The 9,945-nt window shown below is 37.7% G+C and overlaps 2 protein-coding genes across 2 annotated transcripts in view; both read right to left on the bottom strand.

Annotated features, from left to right (window-relative positions):
- Positions 1–9,945, bottom strand: part of LOC308284040 (histone H1-like) — a gene marked incomplete at both ends in the record, with an annotated part of 409,737 nt that overhangs the window by 176,080 nt on the left and 223,712 nt on the right. The gene's annotated exons all lie outside the window — the stretch shown is intronic.
- Positions 1–9,945, bottom strand: part of LOC308284135 (uncharacterized protein) — a gene marked incomplete at its 3' end in the record, with an annotated part of 29,033 nt that overhangs the window by 11,254 nt on the left and 7,834 nt on the right. The gene's annotated exons all lie outside the window — the stretch shown is intronic.

Here is a 9,945-nt window from a genome sequence, read left to right on the forward strand (position 1 = left end):
GCACGGTCACACCATATGGTTGTCAGCTGATGAGATGATTCTGCCAATGCATTTCAATGGGAATGTAGAGAAATCAGCAAATGGCAGATTTCTCAACAAAAATCTGCTCCATTCCCACTGAAATGCATTGGCAGATTCTGCTTATCAGCATGGCAACCATGCGTTGGTGTGACCGTAACCTTACTCTCCACCACTGGTAAATAGTCAAATTATCACATGATTTAATGCTACTAAATCAGACTTCATTTTAAAATGTATAAGCCAGAGGTATAATGCCTCCTATTGAAGCCCTACTGTTGGTTTTTCAGACTGAATTCCATTTGTTGAGCTGTATTTGACTGAGTGCACTTTTGACAAAAGGATTCCTTTCATGCAACAGTAAATATATACAATTAAACTCTGGGTCAACTTTGAAAAGTAGATTTCAAGTATCTGGGAAATGTTATGTGCAAAAACAAATATAATTTAATGATCATTAATCATAACTTCACCAGTCATCTGGACTAGTTTAGCATGCAAAATCACATGTGCAACAATATTAGCACTGATGGAGGAAATGTGGGAAGTGATATACCATACCACTGATACCAGTACCCTCTAAACCAGGGTTTCTCAAAGGGGTTGCCGTGACACAGGTCCAGGCGGGCTGCTACAGAATACTTTGATACTATTTGGAATTCATCAACTCTATAATATAGTCTATACTCGCAGTAAAACCTGTGTTGCACTAAACTCTCTACTTTCTATTTCCCCTAACGTCAAGAATAAAATACTGTATTGTATTATATTTTGACACTTGCTTGGGCAATGTAAATGTTTCTTTTCTCATGCCAATAAAGCTCCTTTGAATTGAATGTTTAATTTGGGTCCCCCCCCAAAAAAAACAAACAAAAAAAACAAAAAAAAACAGGGTTAGGGTTAGGGCAAACACACTAACAAAACAAATGGCAAACATAGATTATAATGTATCAGAAGTTAGAAAGGAAACAAACTGAACTGATTTCAACACATCCTGAATCAGCTCTTTTAGCGTCAGAGAGAGAATGTGTTCATTGACTCTGCCTGTGTCTCAATCATGCATGGTTATTTATGGGCAAAGAGACGTCATTTTGTTAAAACAGTTCCATTTCCTTATAGTAATAGACAGGAGCCTCCTGTTATTGAACAAACTATATAGCGATGATTGCTAACATAATATAAAGCTTCAACTTTTTCCTCAAAATAAACTTTCAGAGAGAGAGAGAGAGAGAGAGAGAGAGAGAGAGAGAGAGAGAGAGAGAGAGAGAGAGAGGTCTAATGAATTCTCTCTCTTCATAAGTGATACCCATGGTTAAAACAAGTCAGAATATAGAGCTGTTTAACACTATTTTAACAAAATAATATCACTTACTACACCCCCAAGTCTTATGTTAATGCATAGTTTACATTACTTGTTGAGTTTATTCACATTTATGGAACCATAAAACCCTCCATCTTGACGGTTATATTTCATACAAATACTAAATACTTGTATATCTACTCCTTTCTTATTAAGAACTTTGAGATTTATTAACAGTGTAAAAGATGCCATATAACTCAGTTAATACCATAAGTCTATCTCAACCTATGAAGGAAGGAATCAAACAATCGAACGAACGATCAATTTACACTTTACTGTGTAAAATACAATGTGATCAGATCATTGCTCTAATGGGAATTAACATTGTCAGCATTTCTCAACATGTGGGTTGGGACCCCTAGTGGGGTCCCCAAATGATTTTAGGGGGTCCCCCGATGATAGTGAAGTGACAATTTAAGGACTTTTAAGACTTTTTTAACATAAAAAAGAGACCATTACTGCATCAAAATTAATCAACTAACTGCACTATATAAAAAAACTGGTCAAATAATATACGGAAGAGGCAGCAATTGTGAAACTAGATGATCTACAAGCTTGGCACAGACACTTCTGATCAATTCACCGGTGAGTTTCAAACATCTCTCCAAAATAGTTCACACACCCACATAGAGTGCATACCAGCTTGGCTTGCTGTATGGACTCCAGTAGGCTACCTAGCCTACTTGTAACCCAATCAAATGAAGTCAATGTTATTGTTTAACATGCTAGCTCGTTTCAATAACAAATTACTGTATTTTCTTTCTGTTGACAACAATGCACACTTGTTCATATTTCCCCATGTTTTGTTTCAAATATATAGGCCTATGTGTGTTATTTTGTATGAACTTTCTATATTGTTAAAACAATTTGGAAGTTCATGACAAATGACATGTTGTTCAATGTGTTTAAGTTAAGTTAGTTTAGTTGTTATTCCTGGTGGACCAGTTCAGTTCAAATATGATTATTTTGGGGGTCCCAGCCTGCAAAGGGTGCGAACCACTGCATGGTGTAGCATTTTATAGTTGTTTATACAAGCTAACTTTTTGTGCAGTCCATTGACAGGGCAGTAGCCTATATTGTTGTTAATCTAAAGCATGTCCATGTTGACTACATAAATGAAATATGAATATAATAACGACATTTTAATTATGGGCTTAGTAGCACACTGGCGAGTGAAAAAAAACAACTACATGAGCATCTTTATGTCTTTAAAAAATAAAAAACAAAACAAACAAAAAAAATAAAACACGTTCTGGAGCTAACTTTCACAGTGTCTCTGCCTCTAGTGTCTGCTAAAGGTTCAACAATAGATTTGAGATGCATGGAAACCCCTTATGTGATTCAAATTTGACACATGGTGCACAGAATTGATTAGTAGCTGAGCTGTGGTTAAAAAGGGGACAGAAATGACAAAAAGGCTTTAAAAAAAGGGGTAAAAAAAAGGAAAGAAAAACGTTTAATACACAAATATGTCTGCAAAAGTAATGCTCACTGAAAACAAAACAAATAGAAAAATGTTCAGAAGTGAGAAGGTTTTTTTTATTAATTATTTCATTGTGTGTAGGTTAACAGCACCAATTACTGGTTATAAAACAGGATGGAACACAAACTCACCCAAAACAATTAGAAAGATTTTCAGCATTTTCCCCATAAAGCTCTCTCCCAACACTTTCCCCTATAATACAAACATCACCTTTGTCCAATTGTCCACCAATAACAACTAAACTAACAGCTGCATCTTTCAAACTGATTCAACTGAAATGGAGAATAAAGTCAAAGGACAAAACGTGGGTCTTTAACTTAAACACATTTGAACATGTCAATTGCCATGAACTTCCAAACATGTTTAACCATATAGGAAGTTCATACAAAATAACACATATAGGCCTATATTATGTAGGCAGCTAAAAAGAAACAAAACATGGGGAAGAATGAACACAATGTGCATTGTTGTCAACAAAAAGAAAAGACAGTCATTTGTTATTGAAACGAGCAAGCATGTAGATTGCACACAAAAAAAGTATAACCGATCCCCATTTTTGAAGTTTGTTTAAACAATATCATTATAGGCTAGGTAGCCTATACTGGAGTCCATACAGCAAGCTGGTATGCGCACTATGCGGGCGTGTGAAATATTTTGGAGAGATGTTTGAAACTCACCAGCGAACTGATCAGAAATATTGACTGTCCCTCATGCTGTCCACCGTGAAGACAAAATGGAAGAGAGAGAGAGAGAGAGAGAGAGAGAGAGAGAGAGAGAGAGAGAGAGAGAGAGAGAGAGAGGGGGGGGGGGGGGGGGGATTCCCTTTAGAAAAACGCCTGTGTGTGTGCGTGTTAAATGAACAGCCTGCCATTTCTGTGAGTGTGTCAGTAACAAAAAAGATAAATACAAATAAAGAAGCGTGTGTGTGTGTGTGTGTGTGTGTGTGTGTGTGTGTGTGTGTGTGTGTGTGTGTGTGTGTGTGTGTGTGTGTGTGTGTGTGTGTGTGTGTGTTTGTGTGTGTATGTGTATGTGTGTGTGTGGTATTTTAATGTGTTAAAAAGTGTCAGTTCTCTCCTCCACGCCCTACGCGCTCTCTCTCTCTCGTTACAGTCTAAGCTACTACCGCCTCCAAGCGGCAAAGATGTGTCATTGCACCACGTCCCCAAAGTCCAACGTATAGCGGAACACTGAGCTGGATATACGGTAAGTCATAATACTGGGCCTACTACACGCAGGCTTGGCTATCTTTAACCATTTTAGAGTTAGCCTAACCAATCCTTTTTGGACAATGTTTTTAACTGGATGCTGTGAGCTATTTCATATCAGCTGAAAATGAAAAATCAAACCTCGGCTTGCGGCTCAGCTGATATTTAATGTGGCCTATATTATAATATATCCTAGGCTCATTTTATATAACACTGAAACATTGTTACGAAGTGTTATGAATTTGTGGGAAATGCATTTGTTTGTTTTTTATCCATAAGAATGGGCTATTTTATGTCACAAATAAGTCAATTTACATATGGTCGACTTTAAGCTACTTGCTATAATGAGACTTATAATTAATTTGGATATAGGACAGGCCATATAATCCTTTTTTAATGTAATTTTATGTTTTTGTGTTGGACGTTTTGGGAACAAATGAGACGCTCTCAAACCCACGCGCCGTGTTCCTTTTCCGCGGAGGCCCAAACACCAGCGCCACTGAAAAAGGCAAACGATTTTATCTCCGCATTCCGTACAGATTCTGGTCAAAATGACACGACAGCCTTGTTGTGCATATTAATTACCTTTGATTGGGTTCCATCTGGCGAGCGGCGCGTGCCGCCACGCGTTTACAAATGACCGGACAAGATGTGAATAAATGTCCCGTTCATTTCCTTTATAGTTGAATTTACCCGAGCGCGCACGACACGAGCACGCTGTTCCGGGGATTTTATGATGGTATCGGCATAAACGGATTTTACTTGTTAATTATTGTGCAATTTAGCCTATTAAAACGGGATATGACGGGATAAGCCTCTTGGATTAATTGATAAATAGGCCTAATTGGATCATTTGTCCAAATTAACCTTTACTTTCTATGGTTATCCTTTATTATCACGCAATGGTAATAATAGCCTAATAACAATAATATGAATATGAATTTGAATATGAATAATATACATTATAATATGAATAATCACCAAGCCCCCCCCCCTTACAAAACTACACCATTTTTAATTTCATTTCGTCATGAGGGTTAATTAAGGTCAGGTTTAGGTTATTCAACGGTACATTATAGGGAGCCGTATGAATGCACGTATTTGTAGTCAAAACTCAAAACTACCTTTGATAAAGGCAATAGTTTAGGCACATACACATTCTCAAAGGTTTAGTGACTTTAGTCTGATTAATGCCATCAGCTCAAATACGTATAAAATAGATAACAGAAATAGCTGCTCTCCATAATAACGCATGCAGGCACCATGGGTCAGCATGATTAATAATCATGCATGTGCCAAATATTACTATAGGCCTAGGTATCCTATAGGCTAAATGTTTAAACTTTAGATAGCATCAGTGTTCTACAAATGTTATAATCATTGATTATAACATGTGTAGAACAATATTTGGCATTACTAATAGTATAATTATAGGCTATAGCCATGCGTACACACATATTCACCCCACAAGGTCTACCATAACTGATTACAAACTATCGGGGCATACTGTTACTCTCTCAAATGCAAATTAAGAATGCCTTTGGTATGGCAATGAAATCAAATGTCACAAAACACAGACAGTGCGCGGCCATGCGCGCATGACATTTCTGGCTATTGCAACACACATGCTCCAAAGGCCATTGCGCACAATGCCCCAAATAGACATGACACAGTCACAGTTCAAATAAATAAATTATAATTGTCATTGAGATAAATAGTTAATTTATCTGACTTTGGTGGCAGCATAGGCATAATCATCACTGTACCTTGAGGGGTGAGTTATTCAGTCTGAGCCAAACATGGCCTTGCGCTCTGGGGATTGTCTCATTGTCATATTATGACAGTATGCCCAATGCGTTTGACGTGTCACTGATGTGGTCTGTGGACATGCGACGTTTGCAGGCGACGCAAAGCAGAAAAGGTCCGGACAGAGATGCGCTCTCAGGCTATAATGCACCCACTATACTGTACAGATAGCCTACAATGTGAGCAAGCCAATCGTGGGTATTTACACAGATGAGTTATTGAATGAATGATCGATTGATTGATTGATTGATTGATTGATAGTCTTCTGTTTTTCTTGTTGTCTGTGTTCATGGCTCTGACAGGCACAGGGAAAAAGGCTCTTCCTAAGCCTCAAGGTCAGGGGTCATCAATGTGTACTTAAGGACAAATGTGTCTGTGGACTTTACACACCATGATCATAATGTTTTTTATTTTATTTTTGATCATAAGACCCAATTACTGAATTACTGAAACAAAAATGTCAACAGAAGCAGAAGCACTTAAAGGGGAAGACCACCCATTTTAAATATTGAACTATATGTCATTAATATACCTTAGAGCAGTTGTGTGGAAATAGAAAAAAAAGTTCCCCCCCTTGTGTTGCCTAGAACTGGAGGATTGATTTTGGGGTTTGTATTGTAAAATACAACTTGATGACATCCCACCGTTGTACTTTACAATAAAAAACCCCAAATCAATCTTCCAGTTCTAGGCAACACAGAAGGGGGGGAAATGTTTTTCTATTTCCACACAACTCCTCTAATTAATGACATAGTTCAATATTCAAAATGGGTGGTCTTCCCCTTTAATCTGTTCTTGCGAGATTTGCAAGGTGATGAGTCAGATGACCCCTGCTCAAGGTTTAGGGACACCTTAAGTGCTCATATACAGTCCATTACTTGTGGTTCTCTGTCCATCATGATCCTTTTAGCCCTATACCCAAGCAACTTTAGCACATAAATGTCAAAATCTTAGTATTTTAGTCTTTAGTCAACAGAAGTGCACATGACAGCAAATTCTGATTCTGATTTAGTCTTATATGAATAACAATTTAGTCATCTGAAATAGTGTCTTTAGCTGTTCTTGCAAGTGTTTTGAGTTAAGCAGTTGCAGACCCTCAGAGTTAATCCAATCTGTGTAAAAAAAACAAAAAAAAAACAGAATAGATTGTCCTTTATTTCAGAAGCTACTGTATATGACACTCACATTGTCAAATGTTTTATGTTCTTTTCTAAAGAACATTATAAGTTCTTCTGGAGGCACTGTACTGTCAAGGAATGATCTTGTAATAAACTATATTAATAGTTAATTGTACAAGCTTATGGGAGATGACAGACACACAGGTTGGTGGTCAAATAGTTCATTGGTGAATGAAAGAAGTTATCCCACTATACAGTATTTATATTAAAACAAGCAAACTAACAAAAACATAGAAGGAAGCTTTTGTCATTGAGCAAAGCTGTACTCAAAAACAATAAGGCCTGCATGATGTGTGGGGGGGGGGGGGGGGGGGGGGGTTTATTGCACCAAAAATAACACTACACTACACATTAATGAGCAGTTAATGTTGCAGCTGGTAAATTAGGTACTGGGCAGTACAATGTATATTCTAAGATTACAGAAAGGACAGAAATTAATTATCTCTGCAATAAAGCCAAAACACATTTAGTGTAGAGTTCATGAACTAGTTTTAATGTAGAATTGATACCCTATTACAGATTTAACTGAATTGATGACAGAAAACACCAGTAGTGATAATAATAAAACATTTTATTCGTATAGCACTTTTCTAAATACTCAAAGACACTTTACAAGGAGAAAAAAAGCAAAAAAACAAAAAAACAAACAAACAAAGTGAATAAAAATAGAAACGACTTTTAAAAAGAGAATACAATGTCAGTAGAACTGGGGGGGGGGGGGGGGTTTCAAGAAACAGGGCTGCCAAAGTTAGCAAGATAAAACTTCCATTACAATTCTTAACTCGTGAAACGTAACATTACCCCTCTCTTTTGGATTTCACAATACACAGGTTCCTCTTCATAGACAAAAATGTTTTGTCCCCCCCCCCCTGCCAGCCACCCCTTATTTTGAAAGGATTATCAAGCCAACGATGTATACCTGCTTAGTGAATCTGTCAGGTGTGTGAACTAAAATCCAGGCCAGGGAGCAGTGACACAGGCAAGGTTTCTACAAGGGGGGGGGGGGGGGACGAGGGGCCCAGAGCCACCATGGACAGGGATTGGCCATAAGATCCAGGAAGCAGCCATGTTGTCACCTGGCTCACAGTGGTTGCTAAGCAATGTGTGGTTCCCGTTTATATAAAGCATGCCACACATCGAAAACAGCCAAACGTACAGGTTGTTTTTTCCCCCCTTTAGCCGCAAGTCATGATGTTGAACATGTGACCATACGCACACTCTGAAATTATCCACCATTTCACCGTTGCTGAAAATTACTGCAATTGCTGCAGTTTTTTTTCCCCCAGTATAAAAGAGGATGGAATGTGTTGGTTTTAATATGAAATGTTCTACCTAGTTGTGACTTGACCAGGCTTGACTTTTTAATTGCATTAAAAGCGTTCACTGCAGTTTCAGTGTTTGTAAGGCAATACAGTGATGATATGATGGGGCATCACCAATAGAGCCTGACCAAAATAGGTTTGGTCAATATATTGGCCATAATTACTTTTTCCTCTCTCTCTAATTCTAAGACTTCAGCAATTATGCAGCCAGTGTCCTGGTTTCAACCAGGTGCCTGTATTTTGGGCAGGTAATTTTCAAAAATATTTTGAAAATGTCCGACTAGGGCCTAAGGGGTTAAATAAACACATTCTGTGATGTGTTTCACTTTTACTCATTTGCTTGTTCATTGTGTAATTAAAGTTAAATGTTCTTTTCATTTACTGAAGTTCATTAATATATGTACATCATTTTAAAGTTGTATCAAAAACTCACATGCCTACTTTTATGTTTGCTTATAAGTTAAAATGACCTGGAGATTTTGCACATTAATAACATACCGGTCAAAACACTGTAATCAATGGTCTAGACTCTAGAGGACTCAAATTGGAACAGGAACAAAACATTAAAAAATTGGCATTGGTCGGCTTTAGTAGCCAATATGATATGGAATTTTAGGGCACTGTCCTTAACGAAAAGCGCTGTGAAATAATACGTAACACAATTATTGAAACGCTGCTCCAGTAGGCTTATACTGGACTCCAATAAACTACTAACAGCAATAACAAGCTATAGGTGAAATGACGGTTAAACGAGCGGTGTCTGAACATGGCAGCTGCTGTACAACCTACCTGACCACTCTGACCAGCGGCTCTGGGGTGGCTTGACTTGGGTTTAAAGAGGTTCTTTTCTTTTTTTTAAATATTACAAAAACATAAGCAGGGATTTAGTCTAGTAACTCATCTGTGTTTTGAGAATGCACGTAAACCAAACAGTGCTGAACATGTATTTAGAACTGTTAAATAAAATGTATAAGTAAAAATAAAACCAGAGAGAATGAGTTATGACCCTTTGTGGTCATCAGGGGATGCTGGGTGGAGACAGAGAGAGATAGAGGATAGTGTGTCAACCATGTCATCGCAACATTCCTGGTTTGATTCCAACAAGAGACCTGTGTTGTATGTCCTTCCCCTTCTGAATGAATCAAAACATTAAAGAAAAATATCCACTCTGGAACTGGTTTAACAGAGGAAGAGGGGGGAAAAAAGAAAGAAAAATAAATACATTTCTTTCCTTTCTAAGATCAAGTAAATCTGTCTCAACGAGTTTCTTCTTACTAAACCAGAGAGTGAACTTAAGGCATAAAGATGCTTCTTTATCATAATCAAGCAGAGTGGCTGTGTGTCAGTAATGCAGAGGACAAGAGCGCAAGGCTCATTGCATACAGCAATTCTCATTGCTTGTCAATACCAACTGTGTATCACAATGTAAAGTAGGCTTGGGCGGGTGAGATGAATATATCGTCAGACGATATTAGGTTTTTGCACTTTTGCAGTCAAGTCTGGATACTAAAATGTGTGTCTGCAATAGGTTTATATCACTACTCAATGCGATTTGAAACGTGAGTTCACATTT

The sequence above is a fragment of the Nannobrachium achirus genome (assembly GCF_963921795.1).
Source record: "Nannobrachium achirus genome assembly, chromosome: 4".
NCBI lineage: Eukaryota > Metazoa > Chordata > Actinopteri > Myctophiformes > Myctophidae > Nannobrachium > Nannobrachium achirus.